Source organism: Carassius auratus, unplaced genomic scaffold (genome assembly GCF_003368295.1).
Source record: "Carassius auratus strain Wakin unplaced genomic scaffold, ASM336829v1 scaf_tig00214305, whole genome shotgun sequence".
NCBI lineage: Eukaryota > Metazoa > Chordata > Actinopteri > Cypriniformes > Cyprinidae > Carassius > Carassius auratus.
The window spans coordinates 6,660-26,462 of record NW_020527603.1 but is presented as its reverse complement, the minus strand read 5'-3'; the positions used below and the strand labels follow the sequence as shown (position 1 = coordinate 26,462).

Here is a 19,803-nt window from a genome sequence, read left to right as displayed (position 1 = left end):
TTTAAAAGCACCATTAAAATGGTTTCAGTATCTATTGAGAATGGTTACAAAGACACTCATTTTTAGATATTTAACTCTACAAGGTAGAAACCTCAGGAGGAAACAGACTACACAAATGTTCATCTGAACAGATGTTATGCAGCTTCACAACATTAATGACCCTTAATTTCTTCTTTCCCAGTTTTAAACTTGAATCCAGGTCAATATAACATTTCAATAATGTAAGGTGATGACACTAAACACCTGCTCATCATATTACTGCACAAGACCCAGAACTGACCGTGAGAGTTTACACTTCAGATATGTTCAACTTCAATTGGTCTGCGCAGCACCGCTTAAACTATGACAAAGTATCGTGAGAGCGATTCAAAAGTATATGAAGCTGGTACTGTGATGTCATATTCCGATCGGTCTGCACAGCACTGCTTCAAGTCAAACACACCTATTATCTCTTCCAGGGAAAGATTAAGAATTAAATCTGTTTAAACCTCCATTACAGATTGTCAATCTCTGATTTAAATCAGATATACTATATTGTACTGTAAACTATTTATATAACCACCCACAAAATGCATCAGTTCAATTGAAAATTTAGATATGTAATTGTTTATTTTTTATGTAGTTATTTTAAATTTTTGCATTTAACTATTTCCTTTGTTTAATTTGACTACAGAAAGTTATCCATTACCATCCGTCAACCAACTAAAGGTATGTACATTATGTTAATGCATATGACTTGGTAGGCCAGTAAACAAAAAACAAAAAATAGGGTTGTTTGTATTAAGGTCTTAATACTATGGCTTCAAATGAACCATCCTATTGGACACTGAGACGGAAAGCAAAGGACAAGGTGGATCAGCAACTGCAGACAATACAGGCAACAACTTGGGGGAAAGAATTGGGTTGGATGCACAGTAAAACCATTCAAGGTCAAAATGATGATGAAGATACATTCATGGACTGTCTCTCTCATGTTGATGAGACTGAAGATGTGTTCCTGATGACAGTGAATCAGACACAGAATCAGAATCAGATCCAAATTCATTAGATGATGATTTGGCATCCTGGGCTACTGAACACAAAATTACACATGTGGCATTGAATTCATTGCTCAACATTTGTTGACATTCTGCGCAACATTCACACGTTTTGAGCTTCAGGTCAGCATTGATGGTTTGCCACTCTATAAGAGCTCAGCAACACAGTTCTGGCCCATCCTAGAGACACTGCAAAACATCAAACAAGAGCAACCAGTGACAATAGGTTTATTTTGTGGCACAAGTAAACCTACATCCCTAGCTGAGTACCTTCAAGAATTCATCTCTGAAGTAAATGAATTAGCTAAAGGATTTGAATTCGATGGAGTGATGTTCAATTTCTCTTCGATGGTCTGTGATGCACCTGCCCATGCATTCCTGAAAAATGTTAAAGGTCACACAGGCTATCACGGATGTGAAAAATGCACACAGGATGGTTTGTACCTAGAAAACAGAATGACATTTCCAAGAACTGACATGCCTTTAAGAACTAATGAGAGCTTCAGAAATAAGACAGATGCTGATCATCATCACGGTCCATCACCTCTTGAAGAAACATCCCTAAACATGGTCTTTGGTTTTCCCCTCGACTACATGCACCATCATGAGATAGCTTCTTCTCTTGTGGCTGAAGATGGGTCCTCTGACTTGTAGGCTGTCAGGATTTCAAATAAACACATTGTCAGAAAGACTGTTAAATGCTCGGAGAAGTGTGCCCATGGAGTTTGCAATGAAACCAAGGGCACTGAGAGAAATTGATAGGTGGAAGGCAACAGAGTTTAGGCAGTTTTTACTGTATACCGGACCTGTCATGATGAAAGATCTCCTTAACACACAGGTGTACAAAAATTTCTTGCTACTTTTTGTGGGAATCTTCATCCCGTGCAACAACAGTTTGATTGAAGACTACTGTGATTATGCCAATGACTTACTGGTGCTCGTTGTCTCTCACTTTGGTCAACTGTATGGTCCACAATTCTTGTCCTACAATGCACTCTGCCTTGTACATCTTGCAGATGATGCGAAAAAGCATGGTGTCCTTGACAACTTCAGTGCTTTCAAGTATGAGAATCACCTAAACAAACTCAAAAGACTTCTGAGGAAACCAACATGCCCACTCAGTCAAATAATAAAAAGACTCTCAGAAATGCAAAACCAGGCCACATCTGCTCGAAAAACCACATGCGACTGGTCCTCTTCCTGCATCCTGCATCCTTCCATGATGCACAATATAAAGAGTTGAGAACAAGCCAACACACTCTGAAATTGGATAAGGCAAACAGTCACGTTTGCATTGGCGGCAAAGTTGCTAAGCTGCAAAACATAATTTCATTAAGGGATGAAATTTATGTTGCTTACAATACCTTCAACCACCAGGAATCCTTTTTTGACTATCCACTGCCATCCTCTACACTTGGCATTCATTTAGTGGATGACCTCTCAACAACAGTTGATTTCTGAAAAAAGGTTGATTACTAGAAAAGGTGGTATCCTCACAATTATATTCCTTCTTAGAGAAAAATGGTATATGTGAGGATTTCCAGTCAGGATTTAGACCGTATCATAGTACTGAGACTGCTCTCCTTAGAGTTACAAATGATCTGCTCTTATCATCTGATCGTGGGTGTATCTCTCTATTAGTTTTATTGGATCTTAGTGCTGCGTTTGACACAATTGACCACAACATTCTTTTGCATAGACTTGAACACTTTGTTGGCATCAGTGGAAGTGCATTAGCATGGTTTAAATCGTACTTATATGACCGCCATCAGTTCGTAGCAGTGAATGAAGATGTATCATATCGATCACAAGTGCAGTATGGAGTACCTCAAGGCTCAGTACTAGGGCCGCTACTCTTCACGCTTTATATGTTACCCTTGGGAGATATCATCAGGAAACATGGTGTTAGCTTTCACTGTTATGCTGATGATACGCAGCTCTATATTTCCTCGCAGCCCGGTGAAACACACCAATTTGAAAAACTAATGGAATGCATAGTCGATATAAAAAATTGGATGACGATTAATTTCTTACTGCTAAATTCAGAAAAAACAGAGGTGTTAATTATAAGGCCTAAAAACTCTGCTTGTATATATAACCTAGAACACTGTCTAAGACTTGATGGTTGCTCTGTCAATTCTTCGTCATCAGTTAGGAACCTAGGTGTGCTATTTGATCGCTATCTTTCCTTAGAAAGCCACGTTTCTAGCATTTGTAAAATTGCATTTTTCCATCTCAAAAATATATCTAAGTTACGGCCTTTGCTCTCAATGTCAAATGCAGAAATGTTAATCCATGCATTTATGACTTCAAGATTAGATTATTGTAATGCTTTATTGGGTGGTTGTTCTGCACGCTTGGTAAACAAACTACAGCTAGTCCAAAATGCAGCAGCAAGTGTTCTTACAAGAACCAGGAAGTATGACCATATTAGGCCGGTCCTGTCCACACTGCACTGGCTCCCTATCAAACATCGTATAGATTTTAAAATATTGCTTATTACTTATAAAGCCCTGAATGGTTTAGCACCTCAGTATTTGAATGAGCTCCTTTTATATTATACTCCTCTACGTCCGCTACGTTTTCAAAACTCAGGCAATTTGATAATACCTAGAATATCAAAATCAACTGCGGGCAGCAGATCCTTTTCCTATTTGGCGCCTAAACTCTGGAATAACCTACCTAACATTGTTCGGGAGGCAGACACACTCTTGCAGTTTAAATCTAGATTAAAGACCCATCTCTTTAACCTGGCATACACATAACATACTAATATGCTTTTAATATCCAAATCCATTAAAGGATTTTTAGGCTGCATTAATTAGGTAAACCGGAACCGGAAACACTTCACATAACACCGTACTTTCTACATCATTAGAAGAATGGCATCTACGCTAATATTTGTCTGTTTCTCTCTTGTTCCGAGGTCACCGTGGCCACCAGATCCAGTCTGTATCCAGATCAGAGGGTCACTGCAGTCACCCGGATCCAGTACGTATCCAGACCAGATGGTGGATCAGCACCTAGAAAGGACCTCTACTGCCCTGAAAGACAGTGGAGACCAGGACAACTACAGATCCCCTGTAAAGACCTTGTCTCAGAGGACCACCAGGACAAGACCACAGGAAACAGATGATTCTTCTGCACAATCTGACTTTGCTGCAGCCTGGAATTGAACTACTGGTTTCGTCTGGTCAGAGGAGAACTGGCCCCCCAACTGAGCCTGGTTTTTCCCAAGGTTTTTTTCTCCATTCTGTCACCGATGGAGTTTCGGTTCCTTGCCGCTGTCGCCTCTGGCTTGCTTAGTTGGGGTCACTTCTACTACAGCGATATCATTGAATTGATTGCAAATAAATGCACAGACACTATTTAAACTGAACAGAGATGACATCACTGCATTCAATGATGAACTGCCTTTAACTATCATTTTGCATTATTGAGACACTGTTTTCCTAATGAATGTTGTTCAGTGCTTTGACGCAGTGTATTTTGTTTAAAGCACTATATAAATAAAAGTGATTGATTGATTGATTGATTCTGCAAGTTTGAGGAAATAGAGAGTAAAATTTTTCTTGTCCCCTATCACAATCAATTCGTTTCAATTCCTCTTCTACATATGGAGTAATTCTTTATCAGCACTTTTTGTTTCATAGTTCATGCATTTCAAATACAATGTTCAAAATTAAGTTTCATTTAAGAGTTAATAAAAAATACGAGTTTCAGGCTTGCAAAAAAAAAAAAAAATGTACCTAATCGTGGAGTTTGAGGGAGAAGGGACGACTGGACCAGCTGCCAAGTCCTGGTGGCCACCATATAAAGATCTTGACAGGTTGCTGAAGAGTGTTAGGACAATGGAGGCACCACAGCCAGAAAAAGGGTGGACCAGACATAGAGCAAGAATCCTGCACGAGTCTGGTAAGAGTAAATGATGATGTAAATTAAACAATGATTTTCCCCAGATTACCTGTAGTGATCGACCGATATATCACCAAGGCCAATTTTTCAAATATCGGCATCAGCTGATAAGTTATTCTGCTTGGCTGATGTGTTCGAGGCGGGACTTTTATTTTGATGGCACTGAGAATGAGAGCACCAGAGCACAATTCAATTCAAGTTTATTTGTACAACGCTTTTTACGATTCAAATCATTGCAAAGCAACTTTACAGAAAATTAATTTTCTAAAATATTTAGTAGTAGCTTTTCAGTGATGACTGTCAGTTTATGTGCATACGCTAGAAAAATCGGAAAAATCAATAGAAGACATAAACAAACAGCAATTATGCAATCAAACTTATACCAAAATGTGGAAGTTCTGTATGTTGTCTCTGGGTTAGCATCATCTGCAGTCCTCTGAGGGTCAGCATCATCTCTTCTCAGGTGTTCTGGATCCAGACTGGAGCTTGTGTAAATCCTAGTTACCACGGGATGAAGATCCCAGCAGAAACAGAGACATCATTAGCATAGCTGCTGTTCCAGCCAAGTAAAATTAATTAGTTTATCCCAAGCTAAAAAATAATAATACGCATTTGCTCCGATATAAATGCAGTCCAAAATTATAAGATGCATTATTTGAATGCTTGGCCAAAGAGGTGCGTTTTTAATCTAGATTTAAACAGAGACAGTGTGTCTGAAACCCGGACATTATCAGGATCTTGTGTTCTGCAGTGAGGACCATCTCCACAAACTTTCCAGATTACCAATGTTTACTTTCTTTCTTTCTATATTTTTAATAATTTCTTTATTTGAGAAAAATACTGAAATAGAATTACAGAATCAGGAAGTTATCATCTAAAGTATATTTATTTTACACTTTTATTTTGAATACAATTCATTTTCAAATCATTTCAAGTTTCTCAAACATTAAAAAAAAAAAAAAAAAAAAAAATATATATATATATATAATTAAAATAAAAATACACACGTACACATACATATAAACACACACACACACACATATATATATATATATATATATACATATTAGTGGTGGGCACAGATTCATTTTTTTAATCTAGATTAATCTCACTGTGATCTTGAAATTAATCTAGATGAATCTAGATTAAAATGGCTCATTCGAATTCTGCCGAAGGCATTCAGAATATGTGTGTTACCCAAATAAAATTGACAAACATTAAGTGTCACGGAACGCTCGACAACGCCTCCTCCTGGTTTCACCAGATCCCTCTCTCCTGCGTATTAGGACTGCCTATTACTCACCTGCTCATTATCTCCTGATTAATCTCCTTAGCTTTGCATTATATTCACCTGTGTATCCTTAGCTCCCCTTTATCTGGACTGCTCTGCTGTTAGTTCATTTGTGAAGTCTTGATTTACCCTACTCTGCCTCTAGATTGTATCTCGTGTTTGTTCTTGTGATTTTGACTTGGAATCTGATCTCGATTGTGAACCTAAGGTGCCTGCCCTTTGACCCACGCCTGTTTAAGTTACGATTCTTGGATTGCCCTTAACTGTGTTAATAAAATACTGCAGATGGATCCGACAGTCTCAGCCTCTTCGTCACAGAAGACTTCACCAAAACAGGATCCAGCAGATTTCCATCGACTGGCCTCTGAGGTATCCTCTCAAGCTAATGTGCTGGCCGCCCATCAGCAGCAGCTGGTCAAATTAACAGCTCTTACCGAGGAGCTTGTGAGATCTGTCCGAGCCCTATCCTCGCCGAGCACGGCTGAGAATCAAGCTCTGAGTACCGCTGCATCCGCTCCCGTTACACCTGCCGTGAGTAACAATACAAACCAGCCTAAATTATCCCTTCCTGAGAAATTTGATGGCTCACCTTCTGCCTGTAAGGGATTTTTGTTGCAGTGCAGTTTGTATTTTAACCAGCAGACACAGTCCTACTCCACTGATGAGAGCCGCGTTTCCTTCATATGCTCACTACTCACCGGCCGAGCTCTGGAATGGGCTACTGCACTCTGGTATGGAGGTCAGCTATCTTTCCCCTCTTATGATGAGTTCTTAACCCAATTTAGAGAGGTGTTTGAACATTCAGCGGGAGGAAAGGACCCAGGAGAACTACTGCTCATGTTACGTCAGGGTAATTCCACCGCAGCGGACTACACACTCTCTTTTCGGACCCTCGCAGCTCAAGCTGGATGGGAGGAGGAACCTCTTAGGCTCCTGTACAGCAAGGGACTCAACTCGGACCTCCAGGGAGAGCTGGCATGCCGCGACGATGGTAAATCCTTGAATCAAATCATGGAGCTCGCCATCCGCCTTGACAACTTGATTCGCTCCTGACGCACACCTCTCAGGTCCAGTTTCTTTGAGTGCGCTTCCCCCAGCACGGAGTCGGAGCCCATGCAGATTGGTTACACGCGCCTCTCTACGGCGGAGCGGGAGAGGAGACGCCGTAATCATCTTTGCATGTACTGCGGAGAGGCAGGACATCTGAGAGCTACCTGTCCAGTTAATCCAACACTCAGGAATTCTGCTGCGGTGAGTTCTAATCACTCTTCTAAATTATTCTCTGTGGATAGTTCTTTGAAGTTTAACGGATAAACTTTAAACGTAAAGGCCTTGATTGACTCTGGAGCTGCTGGAAATTTTATCGACCTTGCATTTGCCAGAACTCATCATGTTTCTCTCCTCGCATGTGAGTCTGGTGTGACCGTGGAAGCACTGGATGGACGCCCCCTGGGGACTGGAGGGGTGCATTACACCATGCAACCCCTCACGCTCAGCTTCGGGACACAGCATTCTGAAACTATCCAGTTCTTCACTATTCACTCACCTGGGCATCCTATAATCTTGGGGCTGCCATGGCTAGAGAGACACAACCCCCAAATTTCCTGGTCAGAAGGGAGAATATCCCGGTGGTCCGCATTCTGTCAGATCAACTGTATGGCTGCTGTCCAAGGTTCTGAACTCCACAGCGCTTCCCTCAAGGGAGTGGATTTTCAGAGGATTCCTTACGAATACCACGATCTAGCTCTGGCTTTCAGCGAAACCGAGGCCTCTCATCTTCCGGCTCACCGTGCCGGCGACTGTGCCATTGAGCTTTTGCCTGGGGCTGTACCTCCACGGGGAAGAGTTTATCCGCTGTCACAACCTGAAACAGAAGCCATGAGGGCGTACATTGAAGAACAGCTGGCTAAAGGTTTCATCACTACCTCTACATCTCCGGCTTCAGCCGGATTCTTTTTCGTTAAGAAGAAGGAAGGGGGTCTTTGGCCGTGCATCGACTATTGTGGCCTAAATGCAGTAACAGTGAAGTACCGCTATCCTCTCACGCTAGTCCCAGCAGCCCTAGAGATGCTTCGTACTGCCCGCTACTTTACCAAGCTGGATTTAAGGAACGCATACAACCTGATTCGCATACGGAGTGGTGACGAATGGAAGACTGCATTTTCTACTACATCCGGACACTACGAATATCGGGTAATGCCGTTCGGCCTGTCTAACAGTCCTTCAGTTTTTCAAGCCTTTGTAAATGAAATTTTCCGGGACATGTTACATCAGAGAGTTATTGTCTACATTGATGACATTTTGATTTATTCTGATTCCCTTGAGGAGCATGTCCAAGATGTTCGTGCGGTCCTCAAGCGCCTGATTGATAACCAGCTCTATGCCAAGCTCTCCAAGTGCGAGTTCCACCAGACACGTATCTCCTTTCTGGGCTATATTATCAGTGCGGACGGAGTTTTGATGGATGACAGCAAGGTCAGAGCCGTGGTGAAGTGGCCCCAACCTTCCTCTGTTAAGGAGCTGCAACGCTTTTTGGGCTTCGCCAACTTTTACCGCAGATTCATCCGCAACTTCAGTGTAATTGCATCTCCCCTCACATCTCTGCTTCGAGGAGGGGGTAAATATTTTAAGTGGACAACGGAGAGCGCTGCGGCCTTTGCTCAGCTCAAGGAAAGATTCACTTCTGCTCCTATTCTCCATCACCCGGATCCTGAAAGGGAGTTTATAATTGAAGTGGATGCATCTAACACAGGAGTGGGGGCTGTGCTGTCTCAGCGGTATGGTAACCCTGCGAAAATGTTCCCGTGAGCCTTTTATTCCCGCAAACTCAACTCTGCAGAACGCAATTATGACGTGGGTGATCGCGAACTCCTGGCAATGAAGAACGCCTTTGAGGAGTGGAGGCACTGGCTGGAGGGAGCTCGTCAGCCTTTTACAGTGCTCACTGATCACAGGAATCTGGAGTACATCAGGTCAGCTAAGCGTTTGAATGCTCGCCAGGCTCGCTGGTCTCTGTTCTTTTCCAGATTCAATTTTAAGATTACCTACAGGCCGGGCTCCCAGAACGGCAAAGCGGACGCCCTGTCCCGACAGTTTGATAGTCCCAGTGAAGAATCTGAACCTGAGCCCATGATTTCCCCTGCACTAATCGTGGCACCTGTCCAGTGGGACATAATCTCTGAGATCACGGCGTCTCTACGTAATCATCCCGCTCCGCCAGAATGTCCCACCGACCGCCTCTTCGTTCCGTCTCGGCTCCGCCACCGTGTGCTTCAGTGGGTTCACTGCACCCCTAGAGCTGGTCATCCTGGTATCGCGGCCACCACACAATTGGTTTCCAATCGCTTTTGGTGGGATTCACTCCAGTCTGATATCATAAAAATGTATTCATCAATGCTCCATTTGTACCACTGTAAAATCCTCCCATCTCAAACCCGCTGGATTATTACAACCTCTGCCAGTACCACAGCGCCCCTGGTCGCACATCGCAGTGGATTTTGTTACGGACCTGCCTCCATCCCAGGGATTTACGACCATCCTCTCCGTGGTGGACCGCTTCTCTAAGTCCTGCCGTTTTATACCCCTGACTGGCCTGCCCACGGCCTTACAGACAGCCGAGGCTCTTCTCAACCATGTGTTCCGTCTCTTTGGTCTGCCCGAAGACATTGTGACTGACTGCGGGCCTCCGTTTACCTCCCGTGTCTGGAGAGAATTGTGTTCCAAGCTCAATATCAATGTCAGTGTAACTTCTGGTTACCATCCCCAGGCCAATGGGCAGGTTGAACGTCTAAACCAGGATTTGATTCGATTTCTAAGAACTTACTGCCACCAGAATCAGCAGGACTGGAGTCGCTTCCTGGCCTGGGCGGAGTATGCCCAGAATTCCCTGTTAAAACCTGCCACTGGTCTAACGCCTTTTCAATGTGTCTTAGGTTTCCAACCTCCCCTCTTCCCGTGGGCCGGGGAGCCCTCCGACCTCCCAGCAGTAGATGCATGGCTCCGACGCAGCGAGGCCACCTGGGACGCTGCTCATGTTCACTTGCAGCGCGCCATTCGCCGTTACCAGCATAAGGCAGATCGGAGGAGGCGTGGGGGTCCCAGTTACCGACCCGGCCAGTGGGTGTGGCTCTCTGCCCGAGATCTCCGTCTCAAGCTCCCAAGCAGGAAACTATCTCCTCGTTTCGTCGGGGCATTTAAGATTCTACGTCAGATAACACCAGTTTCTTTTCGTTTGGCTCTTCCTGCTCACTACAAGATCTCACCCACATTTCATGTGTCCCTTTTCAGACCCGCTGTCGCCCCCAGGAGAGAGAGGAACCGGGAGGAGGTCGCTCCTGTGCAGACTCCCCCCATTGAGGTGGATGGCGCGGAGGCTTTCCGGGTGCGAGAGATCCTGGACTCCAGACGTCACGGTGGGGTGTTGCAGTACTTTATCGACTGGGAGGGGTACTGTCCCGAGGAGCGTTCCTGGGTCAGGTCTCAGGACATCCTGGATCCCACATTAACTGCGGCTTTTCACCGAGGACCATCCAGATCGACCTGCTCCTAGACCCCGTGGTAGACCCCGCCGTCAGCCAGGTCCTCGCTTCCGGAGCCGCTCGCAGGGGGGGGGGCTCTGTCACGGAACGCTCGACAACGCCTCCTCCTGGTTTCACCAGATCCCTCTCTCCTGCATATTAGGACTGCCTATTACTCACCTGCTCATTATCTCCTGATTAATCTCCTTAGCTTTGCATTATATTCACCTGTGTATCCTTAGCTCCCCTTTATCTGGACTGCTCTGCTGTTAGTTCATTTGTGAAGTCTTGATTTACCCTACTCTGCCTCTAGATTGTATCTCGTGTTTGTTCTTGTGATTTTGACTTGGAATCTGATCTCGATTGTGAACCTAAGCTGCCTGCCCTTTGACCCACGCCTGTTTAAGTTACGATTCTTGGATTGCCCTTACCTGTGTTAATAAAATACTGCAGATGGATCCGACAGTCTCAGCCTCTTCGTCACATTAAGTCTTTGAGAAGGGGTTTATCAAGCTAGGTGGTGCAATCAAACCTACATTTATTCAGACGCCTTCAACATTTCTCAAATTATTACGGTTTTGCTATATATATCAAAAATTATATCTGGTGTCTGAATAATTTTTGGTTTGACTGTTAAAACTACAAACTAATTCAGTCAAGAGCAGTGAGTGATTTTCATTTTCTTGGATTAACATTACAGCAGCCAGTCGCTAAATTAGGCACGGTCACTTTAAGAGATGAGGAATGCATCCAATATAATACACATCCCATTTTTTTCCTCAACTGTTTACTTTCACTTAAGGAATAACTGACAGTTTTTTCAAGTATAATTTCCAAGGTGGATATTTTGACATATTTTGTATGTATTTGTCGGCACTAGAGCAAAAATAAGCAAATTCGATGTTCAAGTGTTTTGAGACGCCTTTCTCTTCGCAGAAGAGAGCTTGGTTCAGTGTCGATGTCCATGATACGCGGCTCTCACTCTCTCTCTCTCTGCGTCACCGAACACAGCGCGCGAGTAACCAGCTACTCTGTTCAGCTTTTCTGCGTCTTGTGTTTGGATGCTTTAATGTTTAAATCGACAAGCGGTAAGGGTTAAAAACGTGAAAAAGATTAGCTTTCGTGACGATGCGCAGCAATGGCCCGTCAACTGTCCTGAGCATCTTTTTAGGCTGGCCTCAGTAGGTTATATAAAATATCAAGGTGAAAGTCATCATAGCTTGCTTAGTATAGACTCAGCTCCCAACCCAACTTTGAGAAAAGATTAACGGCGATATTTTTTTTATCGCCTGATAAGAGTCTTGCGTTAACGCAGCACGTTAACGCCGATAACGGCCCACCACTAATACATATATATATACACACATACATATATATATATTAGGGGTGTAACGATACGCGTATTCGTATTGAACCGTTCGGTACGACGCTTTCGGTTCGGTACGCGGTACGCATTATGTATACCGAACGGTTCGTTGGAGTATTTAATTATATTTGAAAAAAAAAAAAAAAAAGAGAGAGAGAGAGAAATATAATGATATGCGTTCAACAAGGTAGCCCAATAACCCAAACAACGTAACAGGCAACGCCCCTGACACTCCCGAAGAAGAAAAAAACACCATCTTATATGTTTATGTTAGGCTACTCAGCAGGCGCTCGCTCACTCAGTACGCGCTGAAGGCTCGTTGCAAAATAGCCAATGCGTTTAACAGACTAGAAATGAGAAGATCCTCCAATAACCAACAGGTCTGGTGTTTGGGTGCACTTTGGATTCCCTTTAAGCTATAATGGTGATGGCAAGAGAGTGGTGGATAAAAAAACAACGGTATGTCGCATCTGCAACATGACAGGGTACACCAGCGGGAATACAAAAAAAAAAAAAAAACACCAGCGGGAATATCTGGGATATATGCGTCAGTACTATCTGGGAAAAGACGAAAAAAAAGGAGAAACATGCACGCAGCAAACTATCCCTGCAGCATTTAGACACTATAGCTTACAGGGAATCCAACCCAAACACCAGACCTGTTGGTTATTTTAGGATCTTATATTTCTGGTCTGTTAAATGCATTCGACATTTTGCAACGAGCCTTCAGCGCGTGCTGAGTGAGCGAGCGCCTTAGGGGCCGTTCACATATCGTGCCTAAAAACGCATGGAAAACGCTAAGCGCGTCTTTCTCCTCCTTTCCAAAGCGCTCGGGCAGAAGCGCTCATGAGGCGTCTGTCTTTGCTAAGCAACAATGACGTGCTCTCTCCATGAGACGCGGAAATTTCAGCGAAGGATAAATGGATTTGCAGCTCTAAAAATCGCTTGCAGTAGCTCTGCTACTAAATTTATTTCAAAATTGCAATCCATATACAACTATGATCAGCTGATCCTTCATCTTGGCTGAGCTCTCAACGTTGTTACGGGAAAGGATGAAGCTGATTGGTTGGTTCTTGTCACATGACCCGCGGTGCGCTTGCGGCATTCTGAAAAGTTGAGATGTTTTTACATTTTGCTGTATCTAAAACGTATCGAACCTAACCGAACCGAACCGTGACATCAGTGTATCGTATCGAACCGAACCGTGAATTTTGTGAACCGTTACACCCCTAATATATATATATATATATATATATATATATATATATATACACACATATATACAATATATATATATATATATATATATATATATATATATATATATATATATATATATATACACACACTTTATATCGGCCATCGTGATATCTTGAGATATCGGCAGTCAAAAAAATATCGGTCGACCACTAATTACCTGTTTTTCATTTTTCAGAATCTTTGCACATAATTTATATACACTGTAAAACATGATCTCATATAGCTTTAATAAACAAAAATGAAGCCGTACCTGCATTTCTTGTTTTCAGCATCATTTCAGAATGTAGCCAACAATTGGAAGAAGGCCAGCTATACTTCTGACATAAACTCAGAACCTGAAATTGCTGGAAAAAGGATTCCCAAGTAGGTCCTCGCAAAAAGACAAAAGAAATGATTTAACAAATGAAAATGGCATCATTTGCCTTCATGTGTCATCTGTTTAATACTACGAGGCCGTTGAATGCTTGAATCTGATTAGCTGATTGGTTTTTGTTAGTCCTGTAATTTGTTACAGGAGAGAGCTGCCTGGAACTACGTTCGCCGTGCGTTTCACAGACAATAATTACACACCTCACAATGTACGTCAGCCAATCAGATTCAAGCATTCAACACCCCAGTAGTATAAACTGTTTTAAGGGAGGCCTTAAAGGGAGCGTTCACCCAAAAATGTCTCACCCTCATGTCATTCCAAAACATCAAGACCTCCGTTCATCTTTGGAACACAAATTAAGATATTATTGATAAAATACCCCATAGACATCAATGCCACTACCATCTCAGGAAGGTATTAAAGTCATTGTTAAAACAGTGCTTTTTTTTTTGTCAAAATGCTGGCTCCTGCATCAGCACCTCTCATGAATGCATGTCAGAGACTGACACAGAAAAAAAAAATTACTGTTGAAAAAGTATTATCCTCACTTCATAATTAAGGTTGAAGCACTATAGTCCTTATTTTTTTTCTGGGCCTTGAGGTAGTAGTTGCAAAGCTGTCTATGCAGGATCAGACTGCTCTCGGATTTCATCAAAAATATCTTAACTTGTGTTCTGAAGATGAACAAAGGTCTTACAGGTTTGGAACAACATGAGGGTGAGTAATTAAAGACATAATTCATTTTTTTTTGGGTGAACTAACCCTTTAAGGAGAAATACAGCAGAAAAGTTATTGAGCACATTTCTATGAGTATTTGCTACATCACACAAAGAGGCAATGAATGTGTGCAGTTGTTCTTTTTATCTTTGTTTTCCTAGAAAGAAAACAAGTACAGATCATATCTATGACAAGGTAGCAGAACAACCACCCATTAAAAAAAGAAAAGCTGCAAACAAAGCAAGTGTTCCACCTGCACCAAAACCTCCAGCCATTCCAAAACGCAACAAAAAAGGTAAATGGAAAATAATAATGATAATAATAATAAAAAAACAATAGTAATTAAAAAAATGAATGCCATAAATAAAAGAGAGTGGGGGGGGGGGTCCACATGAAGATTTAACAACCAAATAACAATGGAATTAGAAAGATGGCAGCATTGTTATTTTATTTTTTACATAAAGATTGGTAGCTATATTAGTAAAATCTGTTGACTTCAACAATCTTGTGACATTCAATATTTTGGTTTAAGAAAAAAAAAATTTAAAATATCAAATTTGATTCAGGAAAGTTTCTGAATTGTGGATGATCTGACACAAAATGACCCAGTATGAAGTAAGATTAAAGGTGAATGACATATGGAATGCCACTAATGATCCCCCAACTGTCAACAGCATGTGTCAATCAGGAACAAAGGGACACGGAAGACCAACAACAGACCTGGTGTGAGAGTCTCCCCAGCTTCCAAGGTAAATAATTAGTTGTATTTGGCTAGCTGGAAAGATAAATGTAGATCAACATTTGATGCAATTAATTTAAATCATAGATCATGTCATTCTAAACCCAAAAACTTTTTAAAATATTCAATGAACTCAGGGATTTCTGTTCCTACATTTTCATAGTCCATACAGAGATTGTAGAAGTAACGGATACAATATGAGTGGCTAAATTCCAATTCATAATCGCTTTATACAATTAACAATTTTTTTTATATATGTATGCAACTGTCCCTTTAAGATTATGAACCGTCATTACTCCACTTAAAGGGGGGGTGAAATGCTCGTTTTCTCTCAATATCCTGTTAATCTTGAGTACCTATAGAGTAGTAATGCATCCTTCATAACTCCCAAAAGTCTTTAGTTTTATTATATTCATAAGAGAAAGATAGTCTGTACCGATTTTTCCCGGAAAAACACGACCGACTGGAGGCGTAACGTGTGGGCGGAGCTAAAGAATCACGAGCGCCAGTAGGCTTTTGCGTTGAGAGCGTTTGGAAGCTGTGACATTACCTTGAGGAAAAAAACATCATCCAAAACAAACCATGGCTTACAGTCAGATTCAGCCATTTATTTATGATCCAGAATCCGATCCCGAGGCTGAAACTGAACGAGAGCAGCAGCAGCAACGACTCGCTCCGAGCGGGGCTCGAACCCGGGTCTCCGGCATGGGAGGCGGACGCACTAACAAGGAGGCAGAGATATTTGAAGCAGTTTTACTCACCGCCTGCGGTTCCAACACACGATCGTGACCCTTTTTCGTTGGGATTGCATCATCCTTAAGAAATAAACGATACGCAAATCCGTCGCCAAACTGGGCCTTGTTTGTAAAACGAAATCTTCGAAATGCAGGGAACAAACACTTGCACAACTCCGTTGATGCTCTGTGAAAATAAACTCCATCCACTGGTCCCTTAATGCTGTTTCTCTTTTGGTAATCTGTGCAGGGTTGTCTTGCCCTGGCAACCAAAAATACACTCCTTTTGTGACATTTCGCGACGCTCTCGCTCTGATCAGTGAAGTCTGTTGTGCTCTCAGTGCTCTGCTATACAGGAGCGCGCGCTCTTCCGGCAGACGTGCCCTTAGGACCCATATGAGGAAATTCCGCTCCATCTAACGTCACACAGAGCCATACTCGAAAAAAACTTTCCGAAACTTGTGACAAACCGGAAGGAGTATTTTTGGAACAGAAATACTCCTTCAAACGTACAACTTAATTTTTTAAACTTTGTCCATGTTTAGCATGGGAATCCAACTCTTTAACAGTGTAAAAAAACTCAGTATGCATGAAATAGCTTACCTACTCCACTTTTCTCAGCTCCACTGCGTATGTCTCAGCCAGACCATGACGGCGACAGCTGGTGTGTTGCTCACCCTAACACACAAGGTAAAAGCATGATCAGGGATAAAGGAAATCTGAAACATTTCACAACATTTAAATACATCTAAAAAATGTAACAACATTGTGTTCAATCCATAAAGCACACGTTTGCTGTCCTGAGACCCTCAGGGAACCACCAAGGAAGAGGCCAGAGTAAGTTCATTACAAAAATCCACTCAAGTAATTTTTTTAATTTGACACCCTTCACAGATCCTTCTATTATTTAATAGAAAAGGAGTCGCTCATTATTATTATTATTTTTTTTACCATTTTGGGCACTCTATATACATACTGCAGACACCAAAGTTTCCCAAAAAAGTAAATGTAAATGTGAATTTTGTGGCATTAACATGGCATGACAGATCACAGTTCAAACTGCAATTGCAATGTATCAATGTACATTCAAATAACTGCAAAGTAGATACATACATGGATAGAAACATAGATCAAGTATCTAAACAATGCCGCGAGTGGGGCTTGAGGAAGTGACGTCAATTGCGTCTTCACAGTGAGACATACGAAACAGAAATACTGTTGATCGTCAGCCTCCACCGAAGACCGTTTTTGACCCAGGAAAAACCCTGGACTTCAAACATCATGACCACCAACCCCATGCCCCTCAAAATGTTTTTATACTGATCTGCATGATTTCACATGGCTCATGATTTTTTAACCAAAAAAATAAAACGTGATTCTGGCTACTGAGTGTGTTGCAGGCCTTAGTTTGTTAATTTGCTTAATGTAACAAGCAAATCTCACCCACTCCATCTTTCTCAGCTCCAGTGGGCATCTCTCAGGCGGACCATCATAGCGACAGCTGGAGTGCTCATCCACCTGACACACAAGGTAAAAGAACATTAAATAGAATAAAGATTAATATTCTTTCCATTGACTTCCATTAATATGGATGCGAATGCATCAAACCGGAAGCGCAAGTTGTGGGAAAAGTTCCGCATTTCGCTGCATTCCAAAGTTCCAATCTTGGTGACTCTTGACTTGCGAATTCACATCACGTGAAACTGTATCACCAATAGCAGTTTGATACATCACAGCAAAAAATGTAAAACTGCAGCGCTGAGAGAAAGTGGAGTAGATTGTGTGTTTTTACCTTTTAAATGGATTATTATGCGTTGTGTGTTGAATTTAAATGTTTTTTTTAACAACACTGCGTCCAAGGAAACTTTGCAAGCTCAAAGTCTAGTGTGACCGCAGCATTCACAACCCTTCACACAATCTAAAACAGAATAATATTTTGTGTTTAATTTAACACCTTTACTGTCTTGAGACCCTCAGGTGACTACCAAGGAAGAACACAGAGTAAGTTACATTTGATCGCTAAAACGGTGTTGTAATCTGAAATGACACAAATGGACAATGATAAAATGATAAAATGGTTATCTACTATGAATAGCTGGGTAAGAAGGGTTCAGGACAGCTGCAGCAGAGTTCAGCTCCAACCCTAATTAAAACTAACCTGATTTCTAGTAACCCTTCAGACCTTGAATAGCTTGTTCAGGTGTGCAGGGATGCGGCTCTTCAGGACCGACGTTTGTCCCCCCCCCGGTTTAGGAGCTGTGAAAAGTCAGCTTTTTAATAACCTAGTAGGGCTGGGCAATATGACCTATAAAAAAAAGAAATCCCAGATTTTTTTTTTCAATAAAAGATCTAAATCCCCCCCCCCCCCAACTTAAAAATCTATATTCAGATGACAAATAAATTGTTCAAAACAAGTTTTAACTTCATTTTGTTTTAATTTTACTTTCTGGGATTTGATCTGGATTTCCCCCTGGAGGTGTGCAATCAGAAACAACAAGCCAAAAATACAAGTGATACATTGTAAACAGTGATAATGTTACATAACATAAAGTTTAACATTATATTCTACTAATTCTACTACATAACACATTTTTGTAAGACTGTCAGAGGTCTTCACTATTTTTTTTTCATGGGAGCCGTACATCATTCTTTATCATTTAGCAGTCAAATCTGTACACTCAAAAAATTGGATTTGTGTTACACAGATATGTTTTGTTAAAACAACACAAATATATTTAGTTTTCCGCCAAAACACAATTGTATTGTACTTAATCAACTTAAACGGTTTAATTTCCAATTTTAATTAATTAGCAATCATTAAACTAACGTAAATTGTTTAATTTCGTAATAAATAAAAAAACCCGGAAGTGACGATTTCCAATGCATTTGATGACAGCGCGAAGGAGAGCAAGAGGTACCAGTCAGGTAAGAAAATCTAAAGTTTTTCTTGTGTTAAGTCAAAGTCTTTAATTGCTCTTAGAGTTTCTGTTTTGGGGTGCTTTTGTTTTGCAGTCTAGTATTGTGTAATCTGTTCACTGCACCGTTAATAGATGATTTTGAGCGGTTGGGAGATGTGAAAGCGCACGACTCTCTGTAACGTATTGACTTGAGTATATATATATATATATATATATATATATATATATAACGTTACACTAGGGCTGAAACAATTAGTCGACATTATCGACAACGTCAACAAGAAAAAAAAAATTGTCGGCAAATGTTTTTGAGTAACGTTAGTGGTTTGATCTCGTATGCCTAATGTGAAAGCCTCCAATAATGCAGTTTGACCAGTGTGGCGCTGTAGCGGAAGATTGTAATACACTTATGAAATACCTGATTCAATTCAAAAGAAGAAGATAGCACTTCAGTTTGAGCAAACCGAGCCGATCCGAACCTTGGATGAATATGTACGCCTTCCTCTCAATAACTGCATAAACTCAACAAAAACTGACCACAATGTTAAATCAGCTCTTAAGAACACATTTGATTACAGCGATGTGGATGTTTGCACGAACTCTGAGGTTCTCCAGGTACTCCAGTAAAGAAAAGTCCAGTCACCTTTATTTATATAACAGTCCTTATGCAATAGATAGCTTTTCAATATTAAGCATGAAAATACAGAGTCAGTGTCGCTAGAATTATAACTTGATTTCCTGTTATAAAGCAGCTCTCCAGTGTGGATCTAGATAATGATAAATGTATTTTATAATTGGGGGAAATATTTCATTAAAGTTTTAGTTCTGCGCTAGATCAAACCAAACTGTTTTAAATATCATAACCCAATAAGGTATTTTAAGAGAGATTGTATTTATTAGTAAAATGTTTATCCAAAAATAAAACGTCCTATCACTTAC

At 41.4% G+C, this 19,803-nt stretch overlaps 2 long non-coding RNA genes across 5 annotated transcripts; one reads left to right on the top strand and one right to left on the bottom strand.

Annotated features, from left to right (window-relative positions):
- Positions 1–590: 590 nt before the first annotated feature.
- On the bottom strand, positions 591–18,233 carry LOC113091797 (uncharacterized). 4 transcript variants are annotated; one of them, XR_003287442.1, is made up of 12 exons: positions 17,901–18,232; positions 17,390–17,464; positions 16,550–16,624; positions 15,194–15,248; positions 13,637–13,730; positions 5,336–5,449; positions 4,787–4,949; positions 2,402–2,494; positions 1,970–2,297; positions 1,582–1,692; positions 1,308–1,481; positions 591–1,226 (listed from the first exon to the last, which is right to left on the bottom strand). It is a non-coding gene; the product is annotated as an uncharacterized LOC113091797 (long non-coding RNA). The 4 variants fall into 4 exon arrangements; XR_003287443.1 differs by having other exon boundaries at positions 1,308–1,692; positions 17,394–17,464; positions 17,901–18,233; XR_003287440.1 differs by having other exon boundaries at positions 1,308–1,692.
- LOC113091798 (uncharacterized) lies at positions 16,578–17,487 on the top strand. Its single transcript, XR_003287444.1, has 3 exons — positions 16,578–16,636; positions 16,732–16,783; positions 17,408–17,487. It is a non-coding gene; the product is annotated as an uncharacterized LOC113091798 (long non-coding RNA).
- Positions 18,234–19,803: the final 1,570 nt, after the last annotated feature.